Raw genomic sequence first — 20,059 nt, 5'->3', positions numbered from 1 at the left:
ATCCTAGAACTCCCCCCCAGCAGGGTTACATGAAACGGAACCAGAAGTAAGCATTTTGTCGTCTAGGACACAACGTTAGACAAAAAGAAAGACGAACAGATGCGTTCAAAACCCCTGCGCGTGGAACTATTTTTAGCTGCATCTATTACAAACGGATGAGAATTACACATCAACATGATTTGGTGCTCAATTGATTGTGTTCCGTAGTTGGTGCGAGACCTATTTACCACAACAGAAGTCTGACGCAAGCTGTAACCAGTGGATCTATTTAGGTACGTGTTAAAAAAAATTAATGTAATTTGTTTTTATTTCGTTATAAATAAACACACATATTTTGAGTTCATACATGGCAATATTTGAAGTGCATTTATGAACCAAGTTCTTATTGCTCTAACGTTCTCCTAAGCAAATAAAACTGAAAATTGTGATAATTTTTATAATGCTTTATGGAGCTAACACTACCAGGACGTGGTAAATAAACAAAAAATAAATTATTTGATAAAGGCCTGTACGCTGCACTTGTGCTGCTCATTTATTTCATGCTGTCCATTTTCTCAGTGCAGTGTCTTCTTTGATAGGCATATTTCTGGCTCATTACATACTTTGCTTCGGTTCACAATTCTTCTTTTAGCTATATTTCCTCCACTTTCCTGCCATGATCTCTATTCAAACGTAATTTGTGCAATTTTGCTTTGTCCGGGCTCCTGCAATGTTCTAGTACATATGAATGATGTGAAGACCTGTTTCAAGCTGTTGCACTATAATTCACTCTAACCTCCTCGATCACGATCACCTAAGCCTTTCCTTATCTGTTGCCATACTTTTTTATGGAAACACTTAAAAACAAAGCATCATGATCTATTTCAATATTGCTTTATTTGCCGATGTAATTTTTTCGAAGATAACATGGAATACCAACTCCCCTTTAATGTCCCCGTTCTCGTCTCGAAGTCGCGAATTTTTAGATGTGCGCTCAGTATTCTCGTTAGTGCATTTGTGCTCACAAGGGACTAGAACAGCCAACGCGGCTAATACGCTAGATTTAATCCTGACAAATCGATCTGACATAGTCTCACCTATTACATACCTGCCAGGCATCAGCGACCACTTGCTAATGCACTCTGACATTAATCTAGCCACTCCGAACACTAACAAAAAGAAAAAAATAATAATAATACGAGACTACAACGGAGCAAATTTTCAGGCGATAAATAATGAACTTTTTTTTTATCGATGCTTTCCCATAGCTTTGGTGTCCGCAGCATTCAAACCAACTGGAGCATGTTCACAGCTATAGTCACCCAACTCATAGAACAATTGTGCTCACAAGGGACTATAACAGCCAACGCGGCGAATACGCTAGATTTAATCCTGACAAATCGATCTGACATAGTCTCACTTATTACATACCTGCCAGGCATCAGCGACCACTTGCTAATGCACTCTGACATTAATCTAGCCACTCCGAACACTAACAAAAAGAAAAAAATAATAATACGAGACTACAACGGAGCAAATTATCAGGCGATAAATAATTAACTATTTTTTTTATCGATGCTTTCCCATAGCTTTGGTGTCCGCAGCATTCAAACCAACTGGAGCATGTTCACAGCTATAGTCACCCAACTCACAGAACAATACACTCCTGAACGCACTGCCGCCACCCACTCAATAGCTCCCTGGTGTAATAATCACATTAAACGTTTATCTAACAAAAAGAAAGCCTCTACCGCATCGTAAAGTTCTCGCCAACTAGTGAGTGATCGGACTTCGTATTCAGCGGCTTCCAACATGTATGTTCAGGCGCTCAAAAGCGCTACAAGCACTTCCACTCACATGTAACCACCAATATGTCAAAAATTCTGGCGGGTCATTAAACCTTCCACCGACGATAGTTTTGCGTTATCTGACCCGTTAGGCGACCCCATCCCTTCCGACGTTTGGGTCACGATTCTTAACCACGCAATCACTGACAACTTTACACCCATATCTGATGTATACATATGCCTACAACTCACCACTTATGTTTTCATGCCACCTATAACTGTTGCTCCTACTGGTGTGAATAAGCTTATTGATGGACTCAGTGTTCATTCCGCTCCGGGTTATGACTGCGTTACTTAAAAAGCACTGCAGCTTATTCGCCCATTATACTAACCAAACTTTTCCAGCATTGACCAGTCAACGCTGCTACTGAGTGGAAGATCGGAAAGGTGGTTACAGTCTACAAATCCGGCAGCAAAGCATCCCCTATTAATTATCGTCCCGTATCCCTTACCAATACTTGACCCAAAATGTTCAAACATATAATATTCACCAACCTTGTTAACTTCCTTTCATTGAACAACTTGTTTATGTCAGCGCAACATGGTTTTCGAAAACCTTATTCTTGCGAAACACAATTAATATAGTTTACACATGCATTGCACTGTATTCTAGACCTACCATCACTAACTGACTGTATATTTCTGGATTTTTCGAAGGCTTTCGACGATGTATGTCACAACCTTTTGGATCACAAACTAAAGCATCTGAATATTGACTGTAACTTATTGAAATGTATTGAATGTCTACTTAATCGCTCACAATTAGTTCTTGCTATCGGTTATAACACCTGTTTTACAGAGGTGTCTTCCGGAGTTCCACAAGGTTCAGTTCTTGGACCCTAGGTACTGTTCCTGATTTAACATTAATGATCCCCGCTCTCTTATGGATTCTCATATTCACCTATTCGCTGATGTTTGCGTCATTTTAGAGAAATAACCAACACTAACAACCTTACATTACTTCAGTCAGTGGCGGTCACAGAGAGTGGTTTTAGGGGGAGCGGACAGACTGCTGTATATAAAAAAAAAGAAAAAAATAGAAACAACGATTTTTCATTTTATTTGCACAAAAATTTTTTTCCGCTTTGTTATTGAAAAATAAATGGCGAAAGGTATAGACGTTGTACCATTACTCAATCTTTGAATGTTAACGTTTACGCGAGCAATATTCATTTCGATACCAGGGGAAACGAGTCGACGTCTGAGATATTCCGCCACGACATGTCCACTAAGGTCAAAGCACCTGCCCGGACATTTCACCAGTGGGGTTAGCGGCCTTCATTTCTCAGTTCTGGGAAGTGGCTTAATTTGTTCCGCCCTCAGTCCTCAAGGCGGCTGGTCGGCGCTCCTTGTCAAGCCAGAAAGGGATGGTCCCCTCGCTGGCGTCGCTGTGTCCCATGGTGGGATAAAGACATGAATGGGTGGCTCCCTCCCCCCCCCCCCTCCCCCCCGCCGATGAGGTTGTTGGCCACCGCAACCGCAGGTCAATGGCACCGCCGTCGCCGCCGCGCCAGCGGCATGGCAAGACAACGGTGGCGGCAAGGCAGGAACACGATACCTATCAACGTGTTGAACGTGGAATTGTGTGAAATAAGACAGCCGCTAACAAGGTGAACGTACAAAGCAGGGGACTACTTGACGAGACCGCCACTGACTTCAGTGCGAATAATGGTGAATGCAGCTATATATGAACAAATGCAAAGTCATGCGTGTATATAGAAAAACTTCCGTCCCACCTCACTACTACATCGATAACATTTCGTTGGAATCAGCCTCATCATATAAGTGCATCGGCGTCCACATTACTTATTATCTTAACTGGTCTCTTCATACCGAGAACATAATTGAAAATGCTAATCGCATGCTTTGCTACTTACGTCGCAACTTCTTTAACGTTCCTTCCAATTTGAAACTACTTCTTTATCAAACACTAATACGATAAAAACTCGAACATGCAACACGTGTATGGCACCCTGCTCATGACAACTTCATTAATGATCTTGAGCTGGTGCAAAATAACTCTGTGCGTTTAATCCTTGTTAACTACAACCGCACAGCGAGTATAACTACTATGAAGTCTAATATCTGCCTCCCATAACTGACATCGCGTAGAAAAGTGTTTCGTATCACCCTGTTCCACAAGCTGTACCATCATCCCGCTCTTCGTGATCACCTCATCCCCCATACAATTTCTGTATCCCGCCGCATTGATCATGATCACAAAGTTGGAAGTATGTCATGACACAGAAAATGCTGCTCGCAGTCATTCCTGCCGCGAACCTCATGCGACTGGAACCACCTTACCGCAGAAGTTGCCGGCACTGAAAATTACGAGCAGTTCCGCGTAGCACTAGCTAACATTGTATATTCAGGCGCTGTTTAATATTCATGTAATCAACTGTATTTTTCTCTCAGTTTTCGTATATTTACCATTCCCCCTGCGTAATGCCACTGGCCTTGAGGGGTAAATGAATAAATAAACAAACAGAGTAATATGCAAGCCTCTCACACAACATTCACTAATATTTCTTTCTTTCTGTAATAACGATTTGTAGACAGCCTAAAGGCTCATATTTCACTGACGGGAAGGTTCATTTTTCAGTCACAGTTCCATACTGTAGAGCGCAGGATAGCGCTTGTGCTGCATAGTTCTTCTGTGTGTGTCATTGTAGGCGCTATTGTTTGTTTTCTCAAGTACTATGCACCGTGTATCCCAAACTGAAGTTCTTCTAAATCTTTGATATTAGCAGTTGCAAATTCAAGCCTTCTGCAGGATTTGAAGGAGGCCCAAGGAGACGAGGACTAATTTTATGCATATGCAAATGTAAACAGCTAATCTATCTGTACTATTGTAACTTGCTTTCTCTTTTTTGCTTTATGTGCTGTTATATTTCGTGCCATAATGCTGAATGTCGTAATTTTTGTATGTATTATAGTGCAAATTGATACTGTATGTCTGCTGTCAAAGTGTTTTCTTTTTCTTTACCGTAATGCGCGATTGTAATGTTTATCTCTTATACTGTTTGGTGTACTTTCCATGTTCTTTTAAAGTACCAACTTGTTTTTCCTACGTTCAAAACTGTCATCTAATGGTCCCCTGGGCCTTGTCAAGCTGTGTGCACAGCTTTTAGCCCAGGGTGACCAGCCAGATTTTTCTGGTAAATAAAGTGCATTGACTGATTTATTAATTCATTGATATGCAACTTACAAATGATTGGAAATGAGGGGAACATGTGCACAGGGCGGAAAGCCCGTGGTCTGCAAGGAAACACTGAGGTGGCCCCGAGAAGGGCCTTTAGTAAGGACGACATCCGTTTTGTGCCTCTTCATAAGCAGCGATGACACGGCGTGCGCAGTCCTCGTTTTGCCCCAGCTGTCGAAGCAATCCTTGGTAAAAAAAACACGAGGGAACAAAGTCGTGCTGTGTATGCAGATGCGATCGCCTCGTGGTTCCATTCACAGCGAACAACCATCCGGCAAGCCCGGCTCTTTCGACGGATTCAGGAAACGACTGAAAAGAACAAAAGTAAGGAGCGAAGAAAGGTGCACTGCTTACAGGTTAGAACACAAAAACAAAGCTAGGCGCTGCACTCGTTTAACCCTGCAACGAGGCCTAGCGCGGGTTCTGATGTCTGGCGCCGATTTCGACAAAGAGAGGGAACACGGCCGCGAGATTGGATGCCCGCAATCTTCCAGGAAGCAATGAAGCGGCCCTGAAAAGGCCGTTTGGAGCAGCTCTTCAACGTCAACCTACAGCGGCGTGGCGGCGAGCAGTAGGCCCAGCGTCCGCGGCGAACAATGACATCGGCTTCCGAGAAGCATATCCAGGGAACGATGCTGCAAAAACAAAGTTTCGTTACAAGCACCGAAATTTGGTGAGCCCTCAATGCACGAGAAAACTTGCGACAATGTAGTTCAGTCCTTACCTCGGGGTTGAGAATGCGCACGCCCGACAAGCGCGTCAGCGTAGCTGTCAAACGGCGGTCCTCAAAGCGCGCCTGATGCGGATCCTTGTAGTGCCGCGGCAAAAACTTTAAATACGAGCACGACACTAGCCACGTGCTCCTGGCGAAACGGCGAAAGCCGCAAGCAAAAACTGCACAGAAATTTCAGCTGGCTGTCGCCGACGAGCGCACCACGCTCGAACGCCATAGCTGCACACGCCTCGAAACGAGCGCGCCGAGGATCACGAAACGAATGCCCGCTCACCACGCACGCGCGGCGCGGCGGGTGCACCTAGCGATTCCCCAGGCGCTCTAGGGAGAGGTCGAGAAAGGCGCGCTGACGCCACGTCCGGTTGAGAACGAGGGCGAAGTCAATAAACGTCACGGAGAAGCGCATCTCATCGACCAATCAGCGTTTCCAGCCTGCCACCCGCAAACGCTTCTGTAAAGCTGGTCCACGCATGTAAGTCGCCATCTTGGACGCCATCTTACAGCACATTAATGTGGCCAGCACAGTTTTTTCTCGCGAAGTCAAGGAATTTTATGTCACTCATACACGTATTTTCAATGTTTTAAATACGTTTTGTAATCTGTAGCATACTGATTGTGGTCATTTCTTTTAATATCGGACGATTGTAAACATGTTCACGAGTAAACTGAGAAAACGCTCTCGGAGTTTCGGTTTTAAACTTCTGCTTTCGAATCTGGTTTCAAGTTGCTTAAGCTATGGGATCAAGGCACTTAATGCAAGGAGCTGCATACGACAAGGAGTCACTCGCGCTCTCGTGCACCGCGATGCCACCTTCGTGCGTTGATGCATGTCAAAAGCTCCAAAAGAATCGGACATTTCGCATCATTTTGTGAGTAAACGTGGGAAGTGGTACATATGCACAGATCGCGACAACTGTGTACTGCAAAGGGTGTGAACGAAAATCTCCCGTTCTCGGAATTTCTCTTTAAAGGCCGATGACACGAAGCGAATCAACCTTGCTGCCGTTTACTTTTTCACGGTGTTCGGCTTTCTTAACGCCATTCCCTCAATCTGCTTGACAGAGTACACATTGGTGCTACTTATAAAGGATGTAGGTGTTCTTGCTTAAATGCATTTTTATTACGTTTTTCAGCACTAATGCATGCGGTAATTAAAGGTAACACTGCTGAAATGAACGGCCCCGCAACAACGGCACAAGAAGAAGGACAACACATACGCACTAGCTCTACCAACTGTTTATTAGACGGAAAAGAGGCACACTAATGATCCTCAGCTCAAGCATGTGACACAGCTCATTATCGCTCCGAACAGAGCCAGTGACAGGAAATCGGCATGAAAACAAGACAGCATACATGTAATCGCAGGACACTTTTGTATCCCGTGCGTATAAAGCACAGCGGCACTAGCTTCTCATAAATAGGTTTTTAAACCAAACAGAGGAATAAAAAAAAATGTCAGCAAAAAAGTTGCGTCATACATTAGAAGCAAAAGCACAAAACACAAATGCACCACAACAACCAACCAAGCACCCATGCTACACATCGAACGAAAGTTTCTCGAGCGATACATGCTGTTTCATATATTTCTGCCTCTGGCTGCCCTGGTCGTCGCTAGGCCTTTTTCGCATCGAAACCGCGGTGGAGAGCGCTTCGGAAGTAGCCTGGGTTATAATAAAATGCCTGCTTTTGGCATCGCTTTACTGTCAATAGCATCGTCTCACAACAAAACATATGGTCATTGTAGCGGTGCGCTCAGCAGCGGAGCTATATAGCGGACGCCAGGCGCGCAAGCCGGACCGCAACGGCTGCGGGCGGCGGCAGCTGAGCGGCGGTTGTGGCAAGAAATTTGCTCGTATTACAGTTGCTGTTTCTGCCAGCAACTCGGCATTGTACAACGATCCTCAAAAATGATCTATTTTCCACACTTCTTGCTCCCAAAGTTTATTATTTACATGAAGAAAAATATTTAGCTCATTTTTATGACGCCAGCGGACGGGATCCAGGTTTGCCGGCCGGCCTGCAGCCTCGCTGTATTTCACATTCGCACCGGAAAAGACAAAACAGCGCCATGCTATCAGAAAGGCTGCCTGTTATATTCGAGCAGTGGCAGCATGCCGAGCTTTCGGCAACGACGCCGCCTGCGGACGCGCCGGGCGATGAAGCTGCGATCCAGGCTTGCTGGCGGCCCTGGTCGTCGCTAAGCCTACCTAGTTTTGCATCGATACTATCGATACCGCAGCTGAGGGAGCTTCGGAACTGGTCAGCGCTGTAAAAGGTACTACTCTCGTCACCCCTTTAACTGTGAACCTGTCCCATAATAAAATAAAGATATGCTCGATTTCCGCGACGCCAGCGGAGCTAGCAAATGCCAGCTATGCGAGCGGCGACCAGGCAGTAAATAAAGCGGTCATTGGATGAAATTTGCTTGTATCGCCGAATTGAATACTGCCAGCAACTCGGCATCAGCCAACGATCCTCAAAAATGATTCATTTTTGGCATTCATCTCTTCTAGTGCTTGTTATGAGTGTGAAAAAATAATACTAGCGTGTTTTTCTGACGCCGGCGGCCGGAATCCAGGCTGACAGGCCGGCCCCGAGAAAAAATGTTGCCGAGAAACGCGTCCCCACGTCATTATGACGCTGGCGCTCTGCGCGCTCGCATTCTGCCCCTTGTCAGTGCGACGCGCCGCGTGCGGCCTGTCATTGACATCGGTTGGGCGCAGGCGGCGAGCTGCTGTCAGTCGTTGTTACGCCGCTCGCAACGGCACGTCGCGCGCCCGGCAAGTAGCAGTCATGCCGAGAGACCGCGACACCTCTGCCTGCGGGAGCCCCGACCGTGAACCTCCGAACCCGGTCGTGGACTCGAGTCTTCATCTCTATCGCAAGGGGTGGGTTGACTCGCAGCCCCATCTGCAAATAACTCTCTTCACGCTTCTGGAATATATTTTTCTGCAGCAAAGAACAGAAGCGCGGAGCCGATGCGCGCCGCGATAGCTGACTCGTTCGTATCGAGTTCATGTAAAGAGAGTCGTCGAGATGGGCTGGCCTTGCTCAGCTCGATTCTCTGACTCAAACCACCGCTGTCAAGGAACACCACCTAGATAGGTTCACGTAAGCAAGGCTATGTCGAGCCGCTGATACTGAAGCCGAGGAGGATGGAGAAGCAGAACCGAAACCGAAACTGGTCCCAGGTCAGTGATTGATGTATGACCACGCGCTGCAGTATAACAGAGTGCAATTACGCGTGCAAATAATTGGAAAACCTTTTTTCACTTTCTGAATTTCTCATAAAGCTATTATTTTAGGGCAAACGAAAGTTGAAGATATCTCTACGTTTCTGAAGATCTTAAAGTGACGTAGTCGAGTAGTGCGTGTGCCAGCCGACGGCGGCGCATGGTCGTTTCATGAGCTCAAAAAGGCAGCGATTTCGAACGGGCTTTATTAAATGCAGACTCAATATTGAGTCGAAATATTTCGGAATTAGCATGTCTGATGTTTATGGAAGCAGTAAAAATTAAAATCGGGCAGCTTCATTTTCTTTTCACAACCCCTTTAATATAACAAAACGCTGAACATTCAAAAGAAACCAGGCAGAGCAGTTGCTCCATTTACCTTGGGCCATACGTTTCCTTTGCGAATTCTGTTCGTCCTTTTGGGGCCAAAGCAAATTTCCGACGTGTATTTGCACTCGGCAACAGAGGACATGCAAAATACCGCGCGCTCTACGGACGAAATACACTCCAAGCGCGTCACAATCGCGGTACTTGCCTTCAAATAGCAATTCAGTACACACAAGCCACCTACATGAAACTGCAGTCGGTATGCGACACTGCATACAATTGGAAATGGTCTAAACGCGGCGATTTTCCCGTTGTTTACAGCAGTTTAGCAGTTTAGCATAGTCGATAGCTACTCTGCATACCGCCATCTTCCCACGGTCTACGTTGCCAGGTTCCAACTCCGTTCTTTGTCCAGATTTAGAGAGTGTCTAAACAGCTGGCAACATACACAAACCGCTGGATCATGGCGGAGTTCATGCGTTGCCCACTGGTATGCATGGGCTCAATGGCCAGCTTTCCCTCTAGAGTTGGTTATATTAACTCTATGCCCGGCTACAACGATGGTGGCAGATGACGCGGCGGTGTCCTATTCCGCGAACTGAACCGACACAGACGTAGTCGCGGTGCACATACGTTGCGACTTCTGGTTGCGTGTGCTTCGTTCTTTTTTTTCTCTTCGTTCTTTTTTTCTTTCTTTTTTCTTCGGCTAGGACACAAATTCTGTGCCCGCCCGCTACAAAGGGCAATGCCACAATATCATCATCAACATCATCATGGCGGCGCCCAGGTATCGAAACTAATGGTATCTTCGGCTGACGACACTCGTGGAGTTTTCTACGCACTCGTGCGGTGCCCCACGTTCGGCTGGATGCCACTAGTGCAGTGCCGTACATTCGGGTGGGACGAGCACGACACGCGTGCGCGCCACCGCGCCACCGTGGAGACCGACGGTGGAGCGCGGTGCAATCCCGTCGTGCAGCGCGCGCTAGCAGACGACGCTGTTCACACTCGTTGGTTGAGGCAGCATCGACGAAGAGGAAAAACGGACGAAGCATAACAAGTGGGCACACTTTAAAGAAATGTTGAATTTTATAGCAGCTGCAATACATTTATTCGCGCTGCAATCACGCAGCCACCGGCCGGCGAGCCGTGTGCCTTCCATTATGAGGAAATTAAAGGTTTGTCAATATTTTTAGTCTTGCAAGTTCTGCCTTAGCTCTTGCAGCGAACGGCATATGCTGTTCATCCGGCATGCCTGCACTTTATAACATTGCACTTTTTGCCAACGTATGCGCAGGTTAAAGGATATCAATAAAGCGACAATATGGGGCTCTTAGTGGATTGAGAATCACCCGCTGACATTTTCAGAAGTTACTCTAGCTGAAGCTCTAAAGGCGTATGCATCGAAACCGGCGAGCATAAACGCCTTGGTGTGGGGTCTTACAAACCTGCGCCCCCATAATTAATCGCGCAGTATCTCACGAGCAGGCTCGTGGGTCCCTCGTTTCCCGCCGATTCTATCAACGCCTGTTACAAGCACGGTACTGCACTGTTCTGAAGAGGCTGTTGCTAATTGTACAAACTGCGCTCGTTGGCGTCGGTCGCTCGTAGGAATAGCCTCTGAGATCATTGGTAGTCTCGGAGGCCTCGGTTAACAGACGGCAGAAAGAGCAACGGCACTCTGCGAGTGTTTAGCACGTTCGGCTGATGTGCAAGGAGACGTGCCACTCGTGTAGTATTTGACGTCACTTCCTGCGCACTGGCACGGAGGCCGTGCGTGTCAGCCGAAGACACCATAAAATCATGGCAAGCATCCCGAGTACGCGCCGACGTCTCGGCGCATACCTCTAGCTGCTGCGTAGGCATACAGACTGTTGCGCAAATCAGAGAAAATCGAAAAAAAATTCTCTCGGTTTAACCGCGCGTATGTTCGGGCTCAAATTTCGCACAGAGGTTGCATTTAGTGGTCAGTTTTGTTTTATACTACATTTAGGTGGGGTACTTGCTTGATTCGGGCAGAATTATTTGGAAATCCCCATCCTCTGTGGCGACGGAGAACCAAAATCAAAAGACTTCGCAGCAATGGTACGCGTAGCGTCATCTCGCAGCCATCGGAGAAACGAGCTCCCCTTCTAGCCACCATACCACCGCCCTCCCCGGTGGAGAGCTCGTTTCTCCGATGGCTGCGAGATGGCGCTACGCGTACCATTGCTGCGAAGTCTTTTGATTTTGGTTCTCCGTCGCCACAGACGATGGGGATTTCCAAATAATTCTGCCCGAATCAGGCAAGTACCCCACCTAAATGTAGTATAAAACAAAACTGACCACTAAATGCAACCTCTGTGCGAAATTTGAGCCCGAACAAACGCGCGGTTAAGCCGAGATAATTTTTTTTTCGATTTTCTCTGATTTGCGCAACATTCTGTAGGTCATAGAGTTAATATAGCCAACTCCATAGGTAGTAGGACCCCACTACAGTGAACTGTAAACCCACCATCTGTGAGGTCTGTAGTTCAGTAGGTCTTGATATCGAAAATTAGGCCCCTGATCTGACTTTTCCAGCATCGATACTGTTCTACACTATGGTTCTTTTCAATTGAATTAATCCAATTTTTACCCTCCGCGTTTCCGCGATATGGATGGATGGGTGGATAGGAGCGCCCCCTTTGAAACGGGGTGGTGGCAATTGACTGAGTGAGTGAAGAAACTTTATTTCCGCCAGAAGAAGACCCGTGCCCCTCCGGGTCCGCACGCAGGCGTCCGGGGAGGGGCAGCGTCGCAGATGGAAGACTAACAACGATATAGTCGCGCAGCTTCTGCTGCCAGGCGGGTAGCGTATCGTTGTGTGCTAAGGTCGGCACTTCTGAGTATGGTCTCCCATTCCTCTGCATTATTAATTCTGCCATATCCTGGGGCACTGGGGCATCTCCATAGTATGTGTTCGAGTGTAGCGGTATGCCCGCAGAATTCGCACACCTCCGCATCCTCCCTCGTGTCACCTCCTGTCCAGCTCCTCCAGAGCGGGGATGCGAAGTTTCTAGCTTGGAGTCTTCTCCAGTCATAGGCCTCAGCCGAGCTAAGCGATCTATCCGGAGGAGGATAGATCCTTTTGTTCTTTTTCTGAATGTCTGTGATGCTATTAAAGGTGGCAATTGCCGGCCACCATGCTCAGCTTTTCTTTCTTTGTTATTTTTTTGTTTACTGTGTTGGCAATTCTCATTAAGAATCGCCATCATCTTTACGTACAGTTTCCTACAATTCTAACTTTATGCCACATCTCTCCCAAGCAACCACCGATATCCTTCGGACGGCCGACAGAGGTCTTTTTCGGATGTTCTGTACGTTCGCTGAACATCCGCAAACAGCCGGTAGACGTCCGTCGGCCGTCCGAAAGGTGGCCAAAGGTATACGGTTCGCCCGACGACGGACGTCCAGTTGAGTACGTCCATTGGCGGATCTTTCTCGAATATTCGCATATATGGTGCATGCGTGCTTTATTCACTCCGCGCGATGCAATAAAACCGAAAACAATTTGATGCATAGCACGCATATTTTATTGTGGTTGATGATACATCAGCAGAGCAATGGCCCAGACAACACCAAAGATCCGTAGGACGTCCCAAAAATGTACGCACGTCCCACATCCCTAACAGGACGTCCCTGGGACATCCGTATGAAGTCCGTACTGGGATTATCCCGGGAACAGTCGCGGCTCGAACGTTATACGGACATGACGTCCGTATAAAAGCCGCGGTGGGATCATCCCGAAAACAGTCGCAGATCGGTTGTTATAAGGAAATGTTTATATTCAGAGGGTCTGAATCGTGCAGATGGCCATACAATTCTCATGAGCGCTCGAGTGGCACGCTCCACTGTCCTTTTCCGACGTCTTTGGCTAGCGGGCTTGATACAGCTGTTTAGAACAAGTAAACAATAATCCATGCGATGTATAAGCGCAAGATGTCACAAAGTAATAAACAACCCAGTACTTATTTTTTGAAAGAGCCAAAAAACCGTTAAAAGCAGGACGAGAATAAGCAATTCCAAAAGGGCCATTAGCTGAATACAGAAACCCTAAACTTTAAAACTTCGAAATTAGGGAAGGGCGACCTAATTACTCTAACTGAACCTGGCTCAAATAGTCTAATTCCCGTTTTGTTATAGCTATCGAGGGTGAGCTTACACTCTAGCTTCTCCTCCAAGCTCACAACATAACCACCTTGACGCAAAATTGTATTCCCGCCTTCCGACCATAACAGCCACTGACGATGACAGTGACACCACAGCAACAACAACTGGCAACTTTTTCGTGCTCTTAGAGCAATGATCATGAAAATTAATAAGACGCATCCTTTTTTGCAGTTATTTTTTTGTTTATTTAGGATCACAGTTTTATTTTTGTCTTAGGTGCATGTTGCTTAAAAAGGCTCTTTGCTCATTAGCTCAATGGCACCACCATCGTCATCGCACTACTGAAGGTTTGAGCACGTTTGAGGCGTGTATTAGCCAGTTTTCCGTTTTTTGGACCAAAATTTCAGGTAATTATTGACGCTCCTACTGCATGTTGGTTGCGTAACGAGTGTAATTTTTTTTTACGTATTCAGCAAGGTTCCAGCAGCGGGAAACACGGATGGCACATGCGGCAAGTGAAAGTAAGTGGCAGTCGGTAGTCCTCGCCTGGTGTGTGAGCCGTGTAGCGTGATTTCTAGCTTTTGAAGTAATTTTAGCGGCGGTATTAAAGTTCAGTGACTGATGCTGGCTCAACATGAGCAGAAGCTTACTGGGGGCCAGTATATTAATCTGGTGACAGCATAATGGCTACGGTGCCGAGGAGTACTGCTTACAGGCGTGCACGCCGAGAGGCACGTCGTGATAGCTAATAGCGTCGGCTGCTGGCGATGGTGTTGCATACGACCCTTCCTGATCCGTGTGCTGCTACAAAGTCGCAAGAGCAACTAGATCCTAGCTCGTCGCATGTTCCGTGCCTTCAACATTCGACTGAATATGCGCCTAAAGTTCCTGTTCTACTTTTGATTTGGTTTATTGGTTTGTTTGGGTTGAACGTCCTAAAGCAACATCGGGCTCAGAGGGACACCGTAGTGAAGGGCTCCGGAAATTTCGACCGCTTGGGGTTCTTTAATGGGCACTGACATCGCGCAGTACACGAGCCTCTAGAATTTCACCTCCAACGAAATTCGGCCGCCGCGGCGTGAATCGAACCCGCACCTTTCGGGACAGCAGCCGAGCGCAGTAACCACTGAGCCGGGCCGGGGCTGTTTTAATTTTGTATTCTGTTTATAACTGTTGCATGCGCATAGATTTTCTTTTATTGGTTTGTAACCTTGATATATATAGTATTGAAGAGAACTATTGCAATTTCATTTGAACTATATGTGTTGTTTGGGCCTTTTGCATCCAAAAAATGAGGTCATGCATGTTTTTACATATGAATTTTTTGCTGGCGAGGGCCAAATCTGCCCCTGTGTCATATGGACGGCTCATAATGGAGGGTATATGCATGTTTAATTGTGCCGCCTAGGGATACCTCACAACAGCATGCCAGCTGCCTTCAATATGATTAAAACTGACTATAGCAATAGAGTTCCCCACTGTTAACTTTAGAAATCCTGATTTTATTTTCTTGGTCTGATTTCGAACCTAATTCTGTTTTGATCTAGAGAAATCACATGACTGTGCAAGATGGAGACACTGCAAGAGAAAAGACATCTCACATTCTGCGAAGTATTCTAACATCTGAACTGGCTTCTAGCTACAGCTGGTATGGTGCCAAGGGAAGAACAGGCTCTGTGAGCTGAATATATGCAAAATCATGTGCAGTAAGTATTATTTGGAGGAAGCTATTTCAAATCTTAAAGGAGCACAGATATAAAATTTTAAACTCAAATAAGTGATCCGATCTGTGTCCTGGGCACAAAGGGTTTTACTATTCCAAATTCTCTGATTTCACTGATTCCACATGCCAAAAATCATTGACAGAGGAGCTGTTAGCCAATGCTGACATCTATCATCTATATATGGACTGGTTGGCAGAGTCACTAGCAAAACATAGGGTAAGTCCTAACCATGCCATCACATGATGCCATAATGGACTCCAGCACTGGCATTGACCTGACAGAGACCAAAACTACTCATATAAAACAGTTTAACTGTTCACACTGTGGACTAGATATTTAAGCTCATTTCCATGATTAATAGGCTTTTACGTCTCATTAAAAGCAGAAAAATGAACACCTCAAAACACTGTGTCTGTATCCCTTTAAGACTTCGAATATAAATAAGATCACAGAATCAATATCTACATTAAGTGCTTATAATTGAATTTGTAGCTCTTGGTAGGATTGCGTCAAGACCAGTGATATTTGCTTCGAAAAAAAAATGCCAAATTTTCATTGTTTATTTTCAGATCTGCTCATTCGCGCACTTCACAACTACCCACATGGATTTTTGTTGTCATCTGGTTCATTGGCTCATGGCTGCAGTGCCATGAATGTTACCACAGGTTAGAACAAGCTAGAATTACAGCTTTCATAGTGTGCATTTGCGACTGTTTTCATACTGCCTGCACAGAAGGCATGGTCCAGCTATGGAATTGGTAATAAGATGTGTAGAAATACGCCATCCTTTGTTACTCAAGCCCATGCCCTTTGCCTGCTGGTTCAAAATTAAGGAAATGCAGTAAAGTTTGGGTACAAAAATTTTTAGAGGTGAGATATATTTGTCTATAAAAAATACATAACATATACCCTCTCATTTGTATATAGGTTGCCTAACCGACCAGCAGACCTCAACTCAGGCACAGCAAACTACGCTGAAAGAAATCGAAAAGGCAGCCATGTCATGTTTTCGGCATGCAACTGAACGGGTAATGCGCAAGAAAACTGGGGAACAAAGCTGTGCTCCTGAGAAAACTGAATGGTGAGTGTGTTGCTAGTGTGCTACATTTTTTTATTGATTTTTTATCTTGGGTTGAGGATTTTTCATTCCAAACTTGATATTTTTCCTTTGACACTGTGCTGAGAGATGATTGATTTTGAGAGAGCACAGAATTCAGTAGATTATTTCAATAGATACCGTGAAAACTTCTGCATATCAGCCTGTGTAGTTAGGTAGAATCATGAAATGTATCTTTAAGTTAACTTGGGTATTCTTAGCCTGCTAAGTCCTCACGCACCTCTCTTTACTTGGCCGTCTGTTTGTGGTGGTTTTACTCCTGGAAGTATGTACACTTGTGCAAGGATTAATTCCTTGCCGCAAGTACCATTTGGTGCCAACACCATGTGAAGGTGCTGCAATTTGTATATTGTGCTGCAAGTTTTTTTTTTTTCAAATGCAGTCAGTGATTGAAAAAAAAGGTGAACTGAAAGAAGTGTCTATATGTATTAGGTTTTTTTTTGTCTTCCTTCCAGCAAGGCAGCCTATTTCAGCATTGGCCCAGGTGGCAGGATTTCTGCTTTACATGTATACATGACTCTTCTTTTCGGTGACACTATAGCAGAACCGAAAAGAAGACTGCCTAGAATGAGAAGCCGAGCATTATCTTGAAAACGTGTCACTTTATTGATACCTAGCAGTTGTAGTATACTTAAGTGTCTAGAAATGCGATGCTTTGTGCTTGAACAATTTCTTTTTCTCTGACCAAGCTGGGGATTTTGTTGCCCATCTGAAATTTGCTTGTATCGAGCTATACTTGCTGTTATGGTCTCTAGTCCCACTATGCTTGTGTAAATTTGCTCCTGACTGCTACTACTAGAGTTATTTTTCACCCCCGTAGTGCTGTTCCAGCAAAAAAAAGAGGATATGTGGATTTTAATGACTTTTATTGTCTATGTAAGAGACGACCATAGTTCCGGTGGCTTGTAGCAGTCTTATAACTTGTTAATGTTAATATCATACTATATGCAGCGTCTTTTAGATTTTTTTCTTCTGGCCGTGCTAGTTGCCTTAAAGGCCATCTACTCCTTATGCACACTTATACGTGCTTTTTATTTCTAGTCCTGTGCTTGCTGAAATGTGATTCTGAATGGTTGTGCTTGTGTCAATATTTCAACCTCTGATCTGTGTGCATGTATTGCTGTTATAGCGAAAAAAAAGGCTCATTTGTGATTTAATCTTTATTGTTTTGAGTGAGACAAGTATAGTTCCTGTACCTTGTAGCAGTCAGACAACCTGTCTTATTCCACATGCAGCTTGACTGAAATGTTTATCTTCTGACCATGCTAATTGCCGTGAAGGCCACCTACTATACTTATGCACAGCTGTATGCCTGCTTTTATCTCTAGTGGCATGCTTGCTGAAATTTGATCCTGACAGATAGTGCTTATGTTATTATTTTAATTTGTAATCTGTGTAGTCGGGTTGTATTGCTGTTATAGCAAGAAAGGGTCATTTGTGTTTTAAGAACATTGATTATTCTAAATAAGACAATAGTTCCTATGCCTTATTGCAGTCACATAATTTGCCTCATTTTAGCTATGCTACGTGCAGTGTGATCGAGATTTTTTCACCTCTGCTGCGTATGCTTGTATTGTTGTTTCAGTAAAAAAAAAGTTGCATTTGTGTTTTTAGTTTGGTTTTTGGCGTTTTACATCCCAAAGCGACCCAGGCTATAAGGGATGCCATAGTGGAGGGCTCCAGATAATTTCGACTACCTGGAGTCCTCTAGCATGCACTGACATCGCACAGTACACTGGCCTCTTAACTTCTCACCTCCTTCGAAATGGGACTGCCATGGCTGGGATCAAACCCGCGTCTTTTGGGTCAGCAGCCGAGCGCCATATGACCAATGAGGCACTGAGTGGCATATTTGTGTTTTGTTGCGTTCATTATTTATGAGACAGTCATATAATATTCATGCCTTACAGTATGCCGCTACTGTTTGTTTTAATGTCATGCCCTTTGCAGTGCAATTAATATTTTTTGTTCAGACCAAGATAATCATCCCGAAGCCTGTTTAGACCTTACATGACTTATATGTATATACCTGCTGTTTTAGCCGTATAGTTATTTTGCATCTCTCTATTTTGCAACTCTGCATCTGGGGTTGGCTTGGCTACTTATTGTATTGGAATCCTACTGCTTCAAGTTTGAAAACGTGATAATGTTGGCTCATACTAACCAGACAAGCTAAACATAATTAATGAAGCCTATTACACACATTGCGAAGCAAGGTCTATGTGCACACCATCCATGAACTTGCTCTTAATAACGAGAAATGCCTGAGAGGAGCTGTTAAAGCTGTGTTAGTGCTTCCTTTATGTGAGTTCTGTTTCATGTGCTGTTATTAATAAATAAAATTCAGCTGTGAATCAGCATTCGGCCTGATCATCAGCATGCCCCATATATTTGAATAAAACTATTTTAGCCAAAGCTTTGTGTTTTAAATCACTGTGCAGCATAATCCAGGCCTGTGTTCTAACTTTGTGTCGTTTTTACTATAGCATCGCTCTCGGCCATATGCAATTGGCCGAAATGCCAGAAGCGGAAGCTGGTTCTGTTGCGGCTATGAGGCACTGCTTCTGCTTTTGGTATTTTGGTCAGTCATGCGTGACCAGTAGCGACACTTTTGAAAAGGACACGAGGTTATATTGGGTCCTGGCCAAGGAAAAAATAAAAATAGTAACGTCCTGTTGCAGTCCTGCGAAGGTCCCAAAAATGTACTCGTCAGACATCCGAAGGACTTCTTTCGGCGTTTCACTTCGGATGTTTTCAGGATTTTTTCGGGACATCCGCGGGATGTGCGTAAAGTCCTGCCGCGGACTTCCCAAGGACGTCCTTAGGATGTAGGTGTGTTGTCTGGGGGGTTATATTCGGAAAATTTCTTAAAATGTGACTCTTCAAATGTGGCAAGCTTGGGACAAACATCCGTAATCTTCCCACCCACAGAATTTCTGAAATAAAAAAGAACGCGGCAAACATCAGTCATGTGAAACAAATGGCACAATGCAGCAGCCCAAGTTAAATACATTGGAACCAATTAATAGAAAGTGCTGCAAGTATAACAGACAATGCACTTTAACAAACACCTCAATAAGTATAAGGCAATAACAGCTCTCACTTTTCCACACCACATTTGACAATGTATCTGTTCTTTATTTATTCTGATGGGCCTTAGGGCACTAACCTGCGCCGCAGTGTACGCGACTGCGCACAGAAAGCCGCAAAGCTTCCGTTGCGAACCACTGCGCGAACACGTGCTTCCTATGGTCTGCCTTTCGCGTGTTGTCACTCTTTATACAGGCACAGTGAAACTAGCGATGCCTTAAAAATTAACAAGATGCGACAATACTCCGTCCCGCAAATTTGAAGAGGAGTGGGAATTAGCCGCGCGAGTTGAAGGCTCCCGCAGCTGTGTGATGTAGGCTCCCGAAAGTGTGAGAACAGCACACACTTGTGGAAGCCATCTCCTCGCGCTTACTGCTCCCACTGTCCTGTGAACGAATGTTATATGAGCATGCTGCATTGTCCTAGAAGCAAGTTCCAAGAAGTGTACTGGATACATACCTTCGTAGGCAATCACATGTCCACTAAGCCTTCTTTAAACCAAGGTCGACGCAGTACGGGATTCCGGTGTTCCAGAAGACCTTCAGGCGCTCCTCGTAACTTTCGAATTGCTTAAGTTACATACTACTTTCGTCCACAGACCGAACAAAGCCACACATTATAATAACAGAGCTATAGACCAGATTTTTTTACCCTCGCACGCAGGCTGCGGACGCGC

The 20,059-nt window shown here is 45.1% G+C and overlaps 1 long non-coding RNA gene across 2 annotated transcripts; it reads left to right on the top strand.

Annotated features, from left to right (window-relative positions):
• Positions 1 to 13,794: 13,794 nt before the first annotated feature.
• Positions 13,795 to 18,708, top strand: LOC149349222 (uncharacterized). Of its 2 annotated transcripts, XR_016289982.1 has the most exons (6): positions 13,795 to 13,859; positions 13,926 to 13,973; positions 15,000 to 15,158; positions 15,746 to 15,841; positions 16,104 to 16,257; positions 16,749 to 18,708. It is a non-coding gene; the product is annotated as an uncharacterized LOC149349222 (long non-coding RNA). The 2 variants fall into 2 exon arrangements; XR_016289981.1 differs by having other exon boundaries at positions 16,104 to 18,708.
• Positions 18,709 to 20,059: the final 1,351 nt, after the last annotated feature.

This window comes from Amblyomma mixtum, chromosome 3, assembly GCF_055824585.1.
Source record: "Amblyomma mixtum isolate Tamu chromosome 3, ASM5582458v1, whole genome shotgun sequence".
NCBI lineage: Eukaryota > Metazoa > Arthropoda > Arachnida > Ixodida > Ixodidae > Amblyomma > Amblyomma mixtum.
Note: the sequence above shows the minus strand (reverse complement) of the source record. Positions and strands in the feature narration are given on the sequence as shown.